Source organism: Pseudophryne corroboree, chromosome 1 (genome assembly GCF_028390025.1).
Source record: "Pseudophryne corroboree isolate aPseCor3 chromosome 1, aPseCor3.hap2, whole genome shotgun sequence".
NCBI lineage: Eukaryota > Metazoa > Chordata > Amphibia > Anura > Myobatrachidae > Pseudophryne > Pseudophryne corroboree.
The window spans coordinates 881361227-881378986 of NC_086444.1; the positions used below are offsets into that span (position 1 = coordinate 881361227).

General features: G+C 44.4%; 1 protein-coding gene and 1 pseudogene across 1 annotated transcript in view; one reads left to right on the top strand and one right to left on the bottom strand.

The window, feature by feature from the left end:
• The window catches only part of NPFFR2 (neuropeptide FF receptor 2), a 353963-nt gene that overhangs the window by 206998 nt on the left and 129205 nt on the right, over positions 1 to 17760 (bottom strand). The gene's annotated exons all lie outside the window — the stretch shown is intronic.
• Positions 1153 to 1271, top strand: LOC134943323 (5S ribosomal RNA; annotated as a pseudogene).

A 17760-nucleotide genomic window follows, 5' to 3' on the forward strand; every position in this document is an offset into this window, starting at 1 on the left:
TCTTGCTCTATATTTGTCTCTCATTCTCCAGCTACACATATATGTAATTTTAACATTAAGTGTATCGGTCTTCTTTGGCAAAGTTATGCCATTTACCTTAGGCATTATTTATTATATATGGGAATCACTGTTTTTCAGGTGCTTTAATTTCTCATGGTGACATTAGACATAAGTCAATTTGTGTCTTCATGTGTTCAACATGATATAATCAGGAGCAATCAGCAATTAATTAGGGCTCTGGCAATTACAGCACAGGTATTGCCCTTGATTTATTCCTGACATCCCAGCACCGTTTTCTTCATGCAGGTTTTTGCAGGCAATTAGCCATTATGCATACCCTGGCTATCTCAGCATAAATGATACCTGGCATGGATCTATGAAACAAATTAGACAGATATACTGTTGATACACTGTGGATACTTGCAAAATTTCTTTTTTTCATTGTGAGCATATATTGTTTCAACAAAGTTGCTATAAAGACAGTACTTGCTATTTCAGGCACTATTGTATCAGTCAGCCTATATGTGGATAATAGAGATTTTGTTCTCCCAAGATATATTTCTTATCTACCTTATCCACTCTCTAAGTCTGTCTCTTTTTTCTTTCCTTAAAGCCGAAAAAACGGCATTTTGGTCTATTTCCATTCCCTGCCCTATACTGATTATGCGGGCATGAAGGGAGAAAAGTGGAACGGTTTAGATCATTTCAGTCTCAGCTTGATAAAATAATCTCAAACAGATTCATGTTTTGATGTTAACCATTATAATAACCACAATAACAATTTTTCCATCCAATACTTAACAGGGAGATCCAGTAAGCAACAGAGACAGGATTTCTCTTGGATCCTATTAAGATTTTTTGGCATGTCCTCAGTATAACAAGGGTTTTTCTATCTGCCTTACCCATAACAAAAACCCATTCTCAATGGTGCTGCACAGCACACAAAGAAATATACAGGCAGTTTTGCTGGCTATCTTCATTGACCACATGATTTAAACCTCCGTATACCTATAAATTTGGGTTACAATTTGGTGCAATGACGGTCAAACATATATATCTCTAATAAGAGATTATTTTTTCAGTACAGCAACCAGGTTCAGTGTCGACCTATTAGCTGCATACCAGCTGTAGTTTTCTGCCTTATCAACTATAATCTACTACCACACCACACCGCGTATGCCCAATCTCGTCCGATCTTGGAAGCAATACGGTGTTGGGCCTGGTCAGTACTAAGGTGGATGACCACTAAGGAATACCAGGTGTTGTAGGTTTCTTGACGGCGCTACATTGGTTATTGCACTAACCTCGTAGTACAACGTATTAATGCCTGGTGGGCCTGCAATTAATGCCTTATTTATTTATCAATATATTCACAGTCTTAGCTTAAAATTGGTGGTTTATATTATATAGCCACATTTTAGACAAATAATATTCTTTGGTGTACCTATATCTTATTTAAATATCATTAAAGGTTACGTTTTAAATTATTTCATCTTTACATTATTGTTTATATACATTTAAAATCATAACGGTTTCCAAGAGCGAGTGCTCCCAACAAAGGTCACTTTTCTTTGTTTCTCTTTTTCCCATTACCTATGTATTTGGACCTATGGGAGCACCATCGACAATCACCTTTTTCATCTACCTATAGAAGTTTTTTTCTAACTGGCAGATGGTGATAAATTCCAGAATTATTTCTGATCGGTCGGTTTTCTTGGAAACTTCATCAAAATTAATCTATTTAGCATCACTCAGTCCTGTGCGGCATCCTTAACCCAATTCCCTTACTGCTTATATAGTAGGAGGACAGTGCAGAGTTTTGCTGACCAGTGACCAGTGACCACCAGTATTATACGTTCTCTGCCTGAAAAACGCTCCATATCTGTGCTGCATTGTAGTATAAAGTAGGAGGACAGTGCAGAATTTTACTGACCACCAGTATAACTATATATATAGCAGTACGGTACAGTAGTCCACTGCTCTACCTACCTCTGTGTCGTCAAGTATACTATCCATCCATACCTGTGGTGCATTTCGGTTTTGCACAGTTTGCTGACCACCAGTATATACTATATAGCAGTACGGTACAGTAGGCCACTGCTCTACCTACCTCTGTGTCGTCAAGTATACTATCCATCCATAGATGTGGTGCATTTCAGTTTTGCACAGTTTTCTGACCACCAGTATATAATATATAGCAGTACGGTATAGTAGGCCACTGCTCTACCTACCTCTGTGTCGTCAAGTATACTATCCATCCATACCTGTGGTGCATTTCAGTTGTGCGCAGTATATATAGTAGTAGGCCATTGCTATTGATATATTACTGGCATATAATTCCACACATTAAAAAAATGGAGAACAAAAATGTGGAGGGTAAAATAGGGAAAGATCAAGATCCACTTCCACCTCGTGCTGAAGCTGCTGCCACTAGTCATGGCCGAGACGATGAAATGCCATCAACGTCGTCTGCCAAGGCCGTTGTCCAATGTCATAGTAGAGAGCATGTAAAATCCAAAAAAATAAAGCTCAGTAAAAAGACCCAAAAATCTAAATCAAAATCGTCTAAGGAGAAGCGTAAACTTGCCAATGTGCCATTTACGACACGGAGTGGCAAGGAACGGCTGAGGGCCTGGCATATGTTCAAGGCTAGTGGTTCAGCTTCACATGAGGATGGAAGCACTCATCCTCCTGCTAGAAAACTTAAAAGAGTTAAAATGGCAAAAGCACAGCAAAGAACTGTGCGTTCTTCTAAATCACAAATCCCCAAGGAGAGTCCAATTGTGTCAGTTGCGATGCCTGCACCTCTCTTTTCTTTCATTTTTCTTTGCATCATGTGCTGTTTGGGGACTATTTTTGGAAGTGCCATCCTGTCTGACACTGCAGTGCCACTCCTAGATGGGCCAGGTGTTTGTGTCGGCCACTTGGGTCGCTTAGCTTAGCCATCCAGCGACCTTGGTGCGCCTCTTTTTTTCTTTGCATCATGTGCTGTTTGGGCACTATTTTTTAAATCTGCCATCCTGTCTGACACTGCAGTGCCACTCCTAGATGGGCCAGGTGTTTGTGTCGGCCACTTGGGTTGCTTAGCTTAGTCACACAGGTACCTCATTGCGCCTCTTTTTTTCTTTGCATCATGTGCTGTTTGGGGACTATTTTTTTGAAGTGCCATCCTGTCTGACACTGCAGTGCCACTCCTAGATGGGCCAGGTGTTTGTGTCGGCCATTTGGGTCGCTTAGCTTAGTCATCCAGCGACCTCGGTGCAAATTTTAGGACTAAAAATAATATTGTGAGGTGTGAGGTGTTCAGAATAGACTGAAAATGAATGGAAATTATGGTTATTGAGGTTAATAATACTATGGGATCAAAATGACCCCCAAATTCTATGAGTTAAGCTGTTTTTGAGGGTTTTTTGTAAAAAAACACCCGAATCCAAAACACACCCGAATCCGACAAAACATTTTCAGGGAGGTTTTGCCAAAACGCGTCCGAATCCAAAACACGGCCGCGGAACCGAATCCAAAACCAAAACACAAAACCCGAAAAATTTCCGGTGCATATCACTAATTTTGGTGAGTATAATTTTATTTTCAGGTACCCCATGGATTCATCTTGGAGACGTGGACAGAGTCGGTGTGTGAACATGGGGGGTCATTCCGAGTTGTTCGCTCGTTATTTTTTTCTCACAACAGAGCGATTAGTCGCTAATGCGCATGCGCAATGTCCGCAGTGCGACTGCGCCAAGTAAATTTGCTATGCAGTTAGGTATTTTACTCACGGCATTACGAGGTTTTTTATTCGTTCTGGTGATCGGAATGTGATTGACAGGAAGTGGGTGTTTCTGGGCGGAAACTGGCCGTTTTATGGGTGTGTGTGAAAAAACGCTACCGTTTCTGGGAAAAACGCGGGAGTGGCTGGAGAAACGGAGGAGTGTCTGGGCGAACGCTGGGTGTGTTTGTGACGTCAAACCAGGAACGACACTGACTGAACTGATCGCAGATGCCGAGTAATTGTGGAGCTACTCAGAAACTGCTAAGAAGTGTCTATTCGCAATTCTGCTAATCTTTCGTTCGCAATTTTGATAAGCTAAGATTTACTCCCAGTAGGCGGCGGCTTAGCGTGTGCAAAGCTGCTAAAAGCAGCTTGCGAGCGAACAACTCGGAATGACCCCCATAGGTAAGTATGTGTGTGTCGGCATGTATGTAATAAAGTTTTTCTTTCACGGTGTGCGTGTACTGTTTTTATTTGGGTATTTTTTTTGCAGTAGAACTACAGGTACCAGCGGGCCCGTTCCCCCCCCGCATGCTGGTACTTGTGGTTCTCCAAGTACCAGCTTGCGGGGGAGGCTTGCTGGGACTTGTAGTTCTGCTGCAAAAAACAATATTCTTTTATTTGACACAAGGCTATCAGCCCCCCATCCGCAGCCCTTGGATGGGGGGGGACAGCCTCGGGCTTCACCACTGGCCCATGGGTGGCTGGAGGGGGGGACCCCTTGATTTAAGGGGTCCCCACTCCTCCAGGGTACCCCGGCCAGGGGTGACTAGTTGGGGATTTAATGCCACGGCCGCAGGAACCGATATAAAAGTGTCCCCTGGCTGTGGCATTATCTCTCCAGCTAGTGGAGCCCGGTGCTGGTGTTAAAGATACCCCTACGTCTTTTGTCCCCCGTATTTTTTGCACCGGGACCGGACGCAGAGCCCGTGCTGGTTCTAAAAATACGGGGGATCCCCTGTCAATTTTTCCCCCCGTATTTTTACAACCAGGACTGGCTCAAAGAGCCCGAGGCTGGTTATGCTTAAGAGGGGGTACCCCACGCAATTTTTTTCAGGGTATTTTAACCATTTTTGTGCCATCCAAAAAGTCAAATCCAGGACGCACACTATCCGTCAATTGGTCCGTTTTTCGACAGCGGGACTGTCGAATCCTTTTTTTATTGAATATGTCGAATTCGGGTCCCGGCGGGAGGGTAAGTGACTGTCGAATTGTGTCGAATTTAAAAACGGTCGAATTCCAGCCGGAATTCGACCGCAATTGCATAAACCCCATAATCTCTATTACCGAGCAAGCCAAGCTAAAAATATTAATCACTGGCTTCCAGCAAATAAGTGATAATACTGTATTCTCAATAATAAACTATCTGTCCAAAAGTATTAAAGCTCTGCACAGATTTATTTTTACTGAATAATTATTTTAATTTACTATAATCCATTAGAAATTAAAACAAGTGTAGCTAGAGTCAAGTATACATCTATATATTGGTGCCGTTCTTTTTGAATCTCAACCCTTTCATTTGATTCTGTATCTCAATAGTGTGCATGCACCTTTAATATTTTTTTTTTTTTTGTAGAAAACTGGTTTAATCGAAATTGTCATCATATTTGGTGGTACAATATTGGACATAAAGTGGGCACACAATTTTCTGATTAAATGCCTAGCAATACTCACTTGACTTTAACTTTTTTTTATGAGGGGGTAGATAATAGGAAAGAACAAGGAACAAACTGTGTTCACAAATACCTGAGGAGAGTCTAGGGGTGTCCACATTAGCTATGTGTGAGTCTGACATTTCTCAGACTGTATTCATAGAGAAATTTCCTTTGCCTCCTTCCACCATTTCTGCACCATCTGCAAATGTTGAGATGAGTAGTACAAGTAAAGATGGTGATGACATAATAGAAATTGAGGATGCTACGGTGATAGTAGAACCGGATGAGGGGGATATTTGTGTACTTTCTGACACAACTGAGGATGAGGATGTTGATGATGTTATTTGTGTGGAATGTAGTTATTTGACCAGTGGTCAGGAGACTGCTGGTCACTATACAGACCCTGGAATCCCGACCAATTGCCTGCCCAACAGTCGGCATGCTGACTAGCAGGGACTATTCCCTCATTACGCCAGCCCCTCCATTGGCAATCTAAATGCCGGTCACCCGAATCCAACCTGTTTGTGTAAGTCATCCACCAGTGGCAGCAGTTCTTGTCTGTGATTAAAAGAATGTGATTGTGATGCCTGGGAATTTGATAAAAAACAAAAACATCACTTGTGATTACTTTACAAAAATCCTGACAATGCTTGTGAAGGCATCTGCTTCATTTGTGAGGCTAAATTTAATAGAGGGACAGTAGGGATGTTAATAATCTAGGTACCTCCTCCATGTTACATCATTTGTGGTGAGTTCATAAAATGTATTTTACAAAATTAAAATAATTAACACCCTCATCATTAAATGCTTCATTAATTATTGAGGTAGTTCTTTAAAAAATTGGTTTGTGGGGGCCAAGCACTTCAGCCTCAAAAGTGGCAGTCCCTTGCGCTGAAGTGTTTGGTTTGTTAAACTGTGCATATCCAACATAAAAGTGCATGGGAGGGCCCAAGGACAATTCTATCTTGCACCACTTTTGATAATAGGCTGTATTTTCGGGAGGCATTGGGGATGGTCTTTGCATTACTAATTTGCAACACATTTTTAAACAGCTGCACATGCTGTGTGTTTGTGCCTCTATTTCTTTTTTTTTAGTCAGCCAGCCTCTGGCTAATATAGGTGAAGAATATTGTGAGTTGTGAGGTGGTCAAAATTGAGTGGAAATGGCTGGAAAACAATGTTATTGAGGCTAGTAATACTTAGTGATGTGCACCGGGAATTTTTCGGGTTTTGTGTTTTGGTTTTGGATTCGGTTCCGTGGCCGTGTTTTGGATTCGGACGCGTTTTGGCAAAACCTCCCTGAAATTTTTTTTTTTTTTATAAATCTGTTTATTTTGATTTTCATAGAGTATAAGGTCAAACAGGAACAAATCGGTAGCATTTGATGAAGTAAACACTTATATCATGTAGGTAGGTACATCAAACTGTATCGAAAAGAAAACATACAATCTTATCTGAGCATGGGAATAAAAGTAGTGAAAAAGGCATATGTTCCCGTGTTTCAGGTATGCACTATTTGTACCATAAAACCCTCAGGAAGATGTTCCTTAAAGCTAACATCATTCAAAAATCAATTTGTTTTCACATGAAGATGAGTTTAAAGTACAGAGAGAGAAGAAAGAAGATGGGGTAGGGAAATACATTAGGGTAAATGGGGAAGGAGGGAAAGATGCTCCTGACAATTGATTCGAGGAAAAATAGCAGTGAATATATCAATCTCCTGGCAGGGTCTGGAGGAGGTCAACCCTAGGACTGAGTAGCCTAAACGGCATGGATGGTTATGAGGTAGATTCTTCTAATAGTTTCCTATGGAGAAACCATTCAGTTTGTTCAAAGACTTTAAATATCTGGGCTTGTGTGGACTGATCTCGTGACTCTATATAAAGACCCCACTTTTTGTAAAAAGTTTTAACCCCCACCTCTATATTGGCTTGGACCGATTTCCTATCATAGTATAGTATCTGTAGAAGTTTACCATGAACTTCCCCGAGTGTAGGGGGAGAGGGTGACAACCAGTGTGATAAAATAATTTTCTTTGAGACTGTTACCAAAATTGTGAGAAATGGTATAGTTCGCCGTTTCTCAGGTCCTAAATGCCATTCGGAGAAATTTGCACACAAACAAGATAGGGGTGTTGCTGTTACATGTATATTCAAAAGCTTATTAATGTAAGCCAGAAGTTTGTTCCAGAAACGTTTAATCCGACCACATTCCCAGAACATATGACAGAAGGAAGCCGTACGTATATGACATTTGGGACATTCCCCAGTTTCCGTGGGGTGTTGGCTCGGGGAAATATAGGCTCTCTGTAACGTACGGAGGTGGACCTCCTGTAAGTAAGGTGAGGCCAGGGCTTTCAAGCTAGAAACATAATGATCACTGAGTTGGTGATGGGCAGTCAGAGTAGGTATATCTTTACTCCATTGGTGAAGTAGTCTTTCCCATCTACAGTCTGTTGTGCTAGATGTCAGAATAGAGTATATTTGTCTAATGCGTGTCGGGCCTATTCTATGTGTTTTAAGCGAAAGCTGTAGTGGGTTAGTAGATAAGGGAGTTTCTTGTGAGGCAGTACTCCTGTGGGTAGCCAAGCCTAGATAGTGTAGTGTCTGTAGATACATGAAAAAATGAGAGTGGGGTAGGTTATATTTCTCTTGGAGCGATGTGAAGGGGTACATGGATCCTCCCGGGTCAAATACTTTGGAAGAGTTTGAGAGTCCTTTCTCTTTCCAGAGTCGGTAATTTGAGTTAAGGAGGGACGGGGGGAAAGCTGGATTACCCCATAGCGGGATGCATATAGATTCCTCAGGATTGCATTTAAATTTCTTGTGTAAAGCGCGCCAGTTATAATAGATATCCCTAAAAAGGGGGTTAGCAAGGATGTGGGTCGGGATCAGTGAGGGTTTAGATAGGAGTAATGCCCCCGGGGAGTAAGGAGTGAATAGTGCCTCATCTAGAGCGGAGTCTGTATAGAGTTCCCTGTCAAACAGCCAGTGAGCAGCACATCTAAATAGGGATGCCATTGAGTAGGATGCGTAATCTGGAACACCAAATCCGCCTGCGGACTTGGGTGCCATCAGTTTATCCAAAGCAATGAACGCCTTCTTGCCTTTCCATAAAAACCTTGACATAATTTTCCGTAGATATTGAATATCATGTTTAGTAAGGCGGACTGGGAGCATCTGCATGAGGTAAAATATCTTTGGGAAAACAATACTTTGTAACACAGCTATTCTCCCTATCAAGGATAGAGGTAACAATTTCCAACCATCCAGTAGTGCGGTAATACGTGCAAGAACAGGGGTAAAATTTTCTTCATAAAGCCTGGAGAGGTTTGCTGGGATTTGAATCCCTAGGTATGTGATCTTAGTGAGGGCTATTTTGAATGAGAGATCTGGGAGTAGTGTGGAAACAGTACGTGAGGAGGGACCTAATGGTAAAAGTTCTGATTTGGCCACATTGACCCTATACCCCGCCCTAACTCCGAATGCCTGTATCATTCCAAGGATCTCTGGGATAGAGGTCGATGGATCTGAAACAAATAGTAGCATATCATCGGCAAAGAGGGCAAGGCGAAGGTCAATATCTCCTATTTGAATTCCTTTAATTACACTCGATTGGCGTAGGGCAATCGCCAGGGGTTCCAATGCTACTGCAAACAGTAAGGGTGACAGTGGGCACCCCTGCCTGGTACCTCTCTGAATCTCAAAGGGAGAAGAGAGAACTCCATTGCAGGATATCTGTGTTTGTGGGGCCGTGTAGAGAAGTTTTAGAAGATTTACAAAATCTACTGGGAAGCCAAATTGTAGGAGTGTGGAAAAAAGATGATCCCAGTTCACCATATCAAACGCTTTTTCCGCGTCGAGTGATAGAATAACTGGAAGGGAGGAAGGGGTATTTAAAGAGGAGGAGGAGACATAAATGGCAGAAAGAACTCTCCTTATATTGATCTCCGAGTGTCTGCCCCAAATAAACCCAGTTTGATCTTTATGTATGATATGAGGGAGTAATAATTTAATCCGGTTAGCTAAGATTTTAGTAAGTAGTTTGTAATCAAGATTTAAGAGTGAAATTGGGCGATATGACCCTGGTTGGGATAAGTCTCTACCAGGTTTAGGGAGGACTTTGAGGATGGCAGTGTTAAAGTGTTTAGGAAGAGTATCAGAAGACAGAATCGCATTGAGGACGGACACCAGTGTGTCCCCTATTCGGGGTAAAAGAATTTTATAAAAGTCGGCACTAAAGCCATCAGGGCCCGGTGCCTTATCTCTGCCAAACTGTCCAATGACACTCCGGACTTCTTCCAATGAGATGGGCGCCAGCAATGGTGATTTCATGGAAGCCTGAAGCTGGGGAGCTGAAAGGTTATCCCAAAAGTTCTTGGGCCATGGTGACTGGGTGGGAGGAGTAGAAGGGGTGGAGTTTGAGGAAGAGGAATATAGATCCTCGTAAAATGTTTTCATAACATCAGAAATCTCCTGATTATTAGTAGTTAATGTGCCAGCAGGGGTATACAAAGGGTGAGTGACCATTGGAGGGCGGGAGCCCATGAGGAGTGTCGTCAGCAATTTGCCCGTTTTATTACCAAATTTGTAGAACCGATAGTTCACCGAGAATGAATATCTATTACCCATGGAGGACATGAATTCATCAAAGTGGGCTTTGGCTTCGATGTATATAAGGCGATTTTGAGGGGTCGGAAAGGATTTGTATTGCTGATAGGCTGTCGACAAGGGTCTCTGGAACTCCAAATATTGAGAGGCATATTTTTTATTGGTAGCTGAGACATAGGATATAATGTCTCCCCGGAGAACTGATTTTGCAGTCATCCAAAATAGAATTGGATTTTCCTCTAAATGTGACGCGTTGTTAGTTTTAAAGGCCTCCCAAGAGGATTCCAACCTTTGTTGGAATTTCAGGGAGTGAGCGAGATAGGAGGGGAATCTCCACAATCTGGGAGAGTGCGGTATGTCTGGGAAGTGGAGCGTTGCAGTGACTAGGGCATGGTCCGATAAGGAGATTGTCTCAATTTGTGAATCTGATACGTTCGGTAGTAGAGCATGGGACAGTAAAATATAGTCTATCCTAGATAGCGTGTGATGGGCCGCTGAGAGACATGTGTATTCCTTCTCTGTGGGATGTAAAGCTCTCCAGATATCTACCGTCTGTAGGCTGTCGGCTAATAGAGGGACCCCGAGTTTGGGTAGTGAAAGAGGTTTTGTTGGTGTGTGGGATCGGTCCAAATAGGGGGAAGAGATAAGGTTCAGATCGCCACAGAGTATTAAGGGGTCTGTGAGAAGGGGGGTTAGTTTGGCGATTAAAGACTGAAAGAAATTTTTGGAATAAATGTTGGGTGCATATACGTTACATAGTGTGTAAACTCTACCATTAAGCTTAACAGATAGTATCACATAACGACCTTCAGGATCAGTGACTGTGGTCAGGATTTCAGTGGTCACAGAACGTTTCGCCAATATGACAACCCCTCTGGCTTTGGAATTGTAAGAGCTGAAACCTAAAACCCGCCAGTTCAGGGCATTCAATTTTGCCGTCTCCTCTGGAGTTAGGTGCGTTTCTTGTAGGAATGCCATGTCTATGTGCTGTTTATCTAAATATAGGAGTATTTTCCGTCTCTTTGCTGGGGAGTTAAAGCCCCCGACATTCCAAGATCCCACTATCAGGTTAGGCATAATTCAGAGGAAAGGGCAAAACAGAGGACCTGTAAACCATTCACATAAGGGGAATGAGCATCATCACCTGCCTGAGGACGGGGGGTGGGGAGGAGGGGGGAGGGAAGAGACAAAACAGGTGGGGAAAAGAGGAGATAGAAATAGAAAGTAGTATTATATAACAGGCCATACAATTGAAAAGAGGATACTGTGATAAATAGCCAATATTTCTGTGACCAGTGACCTCCGGTCAACGAGCATGGGCGACTACCAGTGGTGGCAAACTCGAACCCCGGCATTAAGCGGTGTGTACCAGCAGGAAAGAAGGAGCCCCTCCCCACCGCGATATACATAAACAAATCCCACCCAGAGACCCCTAGTAACTGAGCTATATAACCAAATGCTCCAAGAAGCAATATAATATTATGATATAATATATGCAATATGCAGTGAGCGGTATATAGTATACAACCTGTGGCTAATGTAGTGGAGACGGCTGTATAACATGAAAATGCAGCATAATGGGATATGTCCCGACCAACATAGCGCTTTTTCAATTTGTATCTGTAAAGTATGCGCTTAGGTTAGAATATTTCAAAAGAAAAAAGCAGAGAATCGGTCAAAACAACATCTAAGAGCAGTTAAAGTAATTGTGGAGTAGCGATAGCTACCATAGTGCCTGTGAGTCATTGTTGCTCTAACAAAATAAATCAAGGCAGTCTATGCCTAATGAGCTACTAAACTGCAGGTGAACATTCAGCAGGAAATGATCAATTTGTCGCTGAAGGGAGATCAGAAATTTCCGCGCTGTCTTCTCTGGATATATTACGGAGGTAGGCCGCTGCGTCAGCAGGTGTTAAGAAATCTTTGTGGGAGGTACCTTCGTAAATGCGCAGGCGAGCGGGATATAACAGGCCAAACTTGCGGCCCTCTGAGACAAGTTGAGTGCAAATAGGGGAAAAAGCTTTGCGGGCCCGGGTCAGTTCCACTGAATAGTCCTGGAATATGAAGAGCTTGTTACCCTCCCACTGGATATCCCTCATTTTGCGAGACGCGGACCAGAATGCTACTTTATGAAGGTAGTTCAGACAGCGGAACAGAGTTACACGTGGGCGCGGTTTATTGGGGGTGGGCATAGGACCCACACGGTGAATTCTTTCAATTACTAAATCATTGCATTCCCGTTCTATATTCAAAATTGCGGGAAGGGTGACTCGGGCAAAATGAGCCAGTGCCGTGCCTTTAAGTGATTTCGGCAGTCCCACAATTCTGATATTATTTCTTCTTGCGCGATTTTCCATATCATCTAATTTATTCCATATCTGATAGTTCTCTGTTGTTAGAGATTTCACTGAGTGGTGCAGCCCTTCTATGTCATGTGTGGCAGCATGCAGTTGAGATTCAGTGTGTGTGACCCTCTGCTGTAAGTGCTGCAGCTGTGTTGTTATATCACTGACAGCCTGTGAAAGCAGGGGGGCCATAGTGGCTTTTATTGCTGCCACAACGTCTCCATATGTTACCGGAGCCTCCGGATCTCTGCATACCTGTGAGCCTGCATATTCAGTCCCCTCCGCCGCGGCTTTCTTAGAGGCAGGAGAGGTGACTTCAGGTCCGGCGCCAGGCGCCATGTTGCTTCCCGCGCGGCGCTTCTCCAGTCTCGTGGGTGCGCCAGCGGGGGCCTGTGTAGCCGCGGTTACGGGTGTCACGAAACGATCCATCGTGATCACGGGTCTCACCAGGGGTAATCTGGGCGGTGTGGAGGCTGTAGCAGCCTTGAAAAGGTTCAGTGCGGCGGGCTGTAGGACGGAGCTCCGGCGATGAGAGACTCACTCCATGGGTCCCGGAACCGGAAGTCCCCTGAAATTTTTTTGTCGGATTCGGGTGTGTTTTGGATTCCGGTGTTTTTTACAAAAAACCCTCAAAAACAGCTTAAATCATAGAGTTTGGGGGTCATTTTAATCCCATGGTATTATTAACCTGAATAACCATAATTTCCACTCATTTCCAGTCTATTCTGAACACCTCACAATATTATTTTTAGTCCTAAATTTTGCACCGAGGTCGCTGGATGGCTAAGCTAAGCGACACAAGTGGCCGACACAAACACCTGGCCCATCTAGGAGTGGCACTGCAGTGTCAGGCAGGATGGCACTTCAAAAAAATAGCCCCCAAACAGCACATGATGTAAAGAAAAAAAGAGGCGCACCAAGGTCGTTGTGTGACTAAGCTAAGCGACCCAAGTGGCCGACACAAACACCTGGCCCATCTAGGAGTGGCACTGCAGTGTCAGGCAGGATGGCACTTCAAAAAAATAGTCCCCAAACAGCACATGATGCAAAGAAAAAAAGAGGCGCACCAAGGTCGCTGTGTGACTAAGCTAAGAGACCCAAGTGGCCGACACAAACACCTGGCCCATCTAGGAGTGGCACTGCAGTGTCAGGCAGGATGGCACTTCAAAAAAATAGTCCCCAAACAGCACATGATGCAAAGAAAAAAAGAGGCGCAACAAGGTCGCTGTGTGACTAAGCTAAGCGACCCAAGTGGCCGACACAAACACCTGGCCCATCTAGGAGTGGCACTGCAGTGTCAGGCAGGATGGCACTTCAAAAAAATAGTCCCCAAACAGCACATGATGCAAAGAAAAAAAGAGGCGCACCAAGGTCGCTGTGTGACTAAGCTCAGCGACCCAAGTGGCCGACACAAACACCTGGCCCATCTAGGAGTGGCACTGCAGTGTCAGGCAGGATGGCACTTCAAAAAAATAGTCCCCAAACAGCACATGATGCAAAGAAAAATTAAAGAAAAAAGAGGTGCAAGATGGAATTGTCCTTGTGCCCTCCCACCCACCCTTATGTTGTATAAACAGGACATGCACACTTTAACGAACCCATCATTTCAGTGACAGGGGCTGCCACACGACTGTGACTGAAATGACTGGTTGGTTTGGGCCCCCACCAAAAAAAGAAGCAATCAATCTCTCCTTGCACAAACTGGCTCTACAGAGGCAAGATGTCCACTTCATCATCATCCTCCGATTCCTCACCCCTTTCACTGTGTACATCCCCCTCCTCACATATTATTAATTCGTCCCCACTGGAATCCACCATCTCAGGTCCCTGTGTACTTTCTGGAGGCAATTGCTGCTGGTGAATGTCTCCACGGAGAAATTGATTATAATTCATTTTGATGAACATCATCTTCTCCACATTTTCTGGAAGTAACCTCGTACGCCGATTGCTGACAAGGTGAGCGGCTGCACTAAACACTCTTTCGGAGTATACACTGGAGGGAGGGCAACTTAGGTAGAATAAAGCCAGTTTGTGCAAGGGCCTCCAAATTGCCTCTTTTTCCTGCCAGTATACGTTCTGACGTGCCTACTTGGATGCGGTCACTCATATAATCCTCCACCATTCTTTCAATGGTGACAGAATCATATGCAGTGACAGTAGACGACATGTCAGTAATCGTTGGCAGGTCCTTCAGTCCGGACCAGATGTCAGCACTCACTCCACCGCCAGTGGGTGGGCTCGGAATTCTTAGCCTTTTCCTCGCACCCCCAGTTGCGGGAGAATGTGAAGGAGGAGATGTTGACGGGTCACGTTCCGCTTGACTTGACAATTTTCTCACCAGCAGGTCTTTGACCCTCTGCAGACTTGTGTCTGCCGGAAAGAGAGATACAACATAGGTTTTAAATCTAGGATCGAGCACGGTGGCCAAAATGTAGTGCTCTGATTTCAACAGATTGACCACCCGTGAATCCTTGTTAAGCGAATTAAGGGCTCCATCCACAAGTCCCACATGCCTAGCGGAATCGCTCTGTTTTAGCTCCTCCTTCAATGTCTCCAGCTTCTTCTGCAAAAGCCTGATGAGGGGAATGACCTGACTCAGGCTGCAGTGTCTGAACTGACTTCAAGTGTGGCAAGTTCAAAGGGTTGCAGAACCTTGCACAACGTTGAAATCATTCTCCACTGCGCTCGAGTCAGGTGCATTCCCCCTCCTTTGCCTATATCGTGGGCAGATGTATAGGCTTGAATGGCCTTTTGCTGCTCCTCCATCCTCTGAAGCATATAGAGGGTTGAATTCCACCTCGTTACCACCTCTTGCTTCAGATGATGGCAGGGCAGGTTCAGGAATGTTTGGTGGTGCTCCAGTCTTCGGCACGCGGTGGCTGAATGCCGAAAGTGGCACCGACAGCATCTCTTGCACGCCCCTGTCGTTTTTTAAATAATTCTGCACCACCAAATTCAATGTATGTGCAAAACATGGGGCGTGCTGGAATTTGCTCAGATGTAATGCACGCACAATATTGGTGGCGTTGTCCGATGTCACAAATCCCCAGGAGAGTCCAATTGGGGTAAGCCATTCTGCGATGATGTTCCTCAGTTTCCGTAAGAGGTTGTCAGCTGTGTGCCTCTTCTGGAAAGCGGTGATACAAAGCGTAGCCTGCCTAGGAACGAGTTGGCGTTTGCGAGATGCTGCTACTGGTGCCGCCGCTGCTGTTCTTGCTGCGCGAGGCAATACATCTACCCAGTGGGCTGTCACAGTCATATAGTCCTGAGTCTGCCCTGCTCCACTTGTCCACATGTCCGTGGTTAAGTGGACATTGGGTACAATTGCATTTTTTAGGACACTGGTGATTCTTTTTCTGAGGTCTGTGTACATTTTCGGTATTGCCTGCCTAGAGAAATGGAACCTAGATGGTATTTGGTACCGGGGACACAGTACCTCAATCAAGTCTCTAGTTGCCTCTGAATTAACGGTGGATACCGAAACCACGTTTCTCACCGCCCAGGCTGCGAAGGCCTGAGTTATCCGCTTTGCAGCAGGATGACTGCTGTGATTTTTCGTCTTCCTCGCAAAGGACTGTTGGACAGTCAATTGCTTACTGGAAGTAGTACAAGTGGTCTTACGACTTCCCCTCTGGGATGACGATCGACTCCTAGCAGCAACAACAGCAGCGCCAGCAGCAGTAGGCGTTACACTCAAGGATGCATTGGAGGAATCCCAGGCAGGAGAGGACTCGTCAGACTTGCCAGTGACATGGCCTGCAGGACTATTGGCTTTCCTGTGTAAGGAGGAAATTGACACTGAGGGAGTTGGTAGTGTGGTTTGCAGGAGCTTGGTTACAAGAGGAAGGGATTTAGTTGTCAGTGGACTCCTTCCGCTGTCACCCAAAGTTTTTGAAATTGTCACTGACTTCTGATGAATGCGGTCCAGGTGACGTATAAGGGAGGATGTTCCTAGGTGGTTAACGTCCTTACCCCTACTTATTACAGCTTGACAAAGGCAACACACGGCTTGACACCTGTTGTCCGCATTTGTGTTGAAATAATTCCACACCGAAGAGCTGATTTTTTTTGTATTTAGACCAGGCATGTCAATAGCCATATTCGTCCCACGGACAACAGGTGTCTCCCCGGGTGCCTGACTTAAACAAACCACCTCACCATCAGAATCCTCCTTGTCAATTTCCTCCCCAGCGCCAGCAACACCCATATCCTCATCCTGGTGTACTTCAACAGTGACATCTTCAATTTGACTATCAGGAACTGGACTGCGGGTACTCCTTCCAGCACTTGCAGGGGGCGTGCAAATGGTGGAAGGCGCAAGCTCTTCCCGTCCAGTGTTGGGAAGGTCAGGCATCGCAACCGACACAATTGGACTCTCCTTGGGGATTTGTGATTTAGAAGAACGCACAGTTGTTTGCTGTGCTTTTGCCAGCTTAAGTCTTTTCATTTTTCTAGCGAGAGGATGAGTGCTTCCATCCTCATGTGAATCTGAACCACTAGCCATGAACATAGGACAGGGCCTCAGCCGTTCCTTGCCACTCCGTGTCGTAAATGGCATATTGGCAAGTTTACGCTTCTCATCAGACGCTTTCAATTTTGATTTTTGGGTCATTTTACTGAACTTTTGTTTTTTGGATTTTACATGCTCTCTACTATGACATTGGGCATCGGCCTTGGCAGACGACGTTGATGGCATTTCATCATCTCGGCCATGACTAGTGGCAGCAGCTTCAGCACGAGGTAGAAGTGGATCTTGATCTTTCCCTATTTTAACCTCCACATTTTTGTTCTCCATTTTTTAATGTGTGGAATTATATGCCAGTATCAATAGCAATGGCCTACTACTATATATACTGCGCACAACTGAAATGCACCACAGGTATGGATGGATAGTATACTTGACGACACAGAGGTAGGTACAGCAGTGGCCTACTGTACCGTAATGCTATATATTATATACTGGTGGTCAGCAAACTGTGCAAAACTGAAATGCACCACAGGTATGGATGGATAGTATACTTGACGACACAGAGGTAGGTACAGCAGTGGCCTACTGTACCGTAATGCTATATATTATATACTGGTGGTCAGCAAACTGTGCAAAACTGAAATGCACCACAGGTATGGATGGATAGTATACTTGACGACACAGAGGTAGGTACAGCAGTGGCCTACTGTACCGTAATGCTATATATTATATACTGGTGGTCAGCAAACTGTGCAAAACTGAAATGCACCACAGGTATGGATGGATAGTATACTTGACAACACAGAGGTAGGTACAGCAGTGGCCTTCTGTACCGTACTCCTATATATTATATACTGGTGGTCAGCAAAATTATGCACTGTACTCCTACTATATACTGTCTACAATGCAGCAC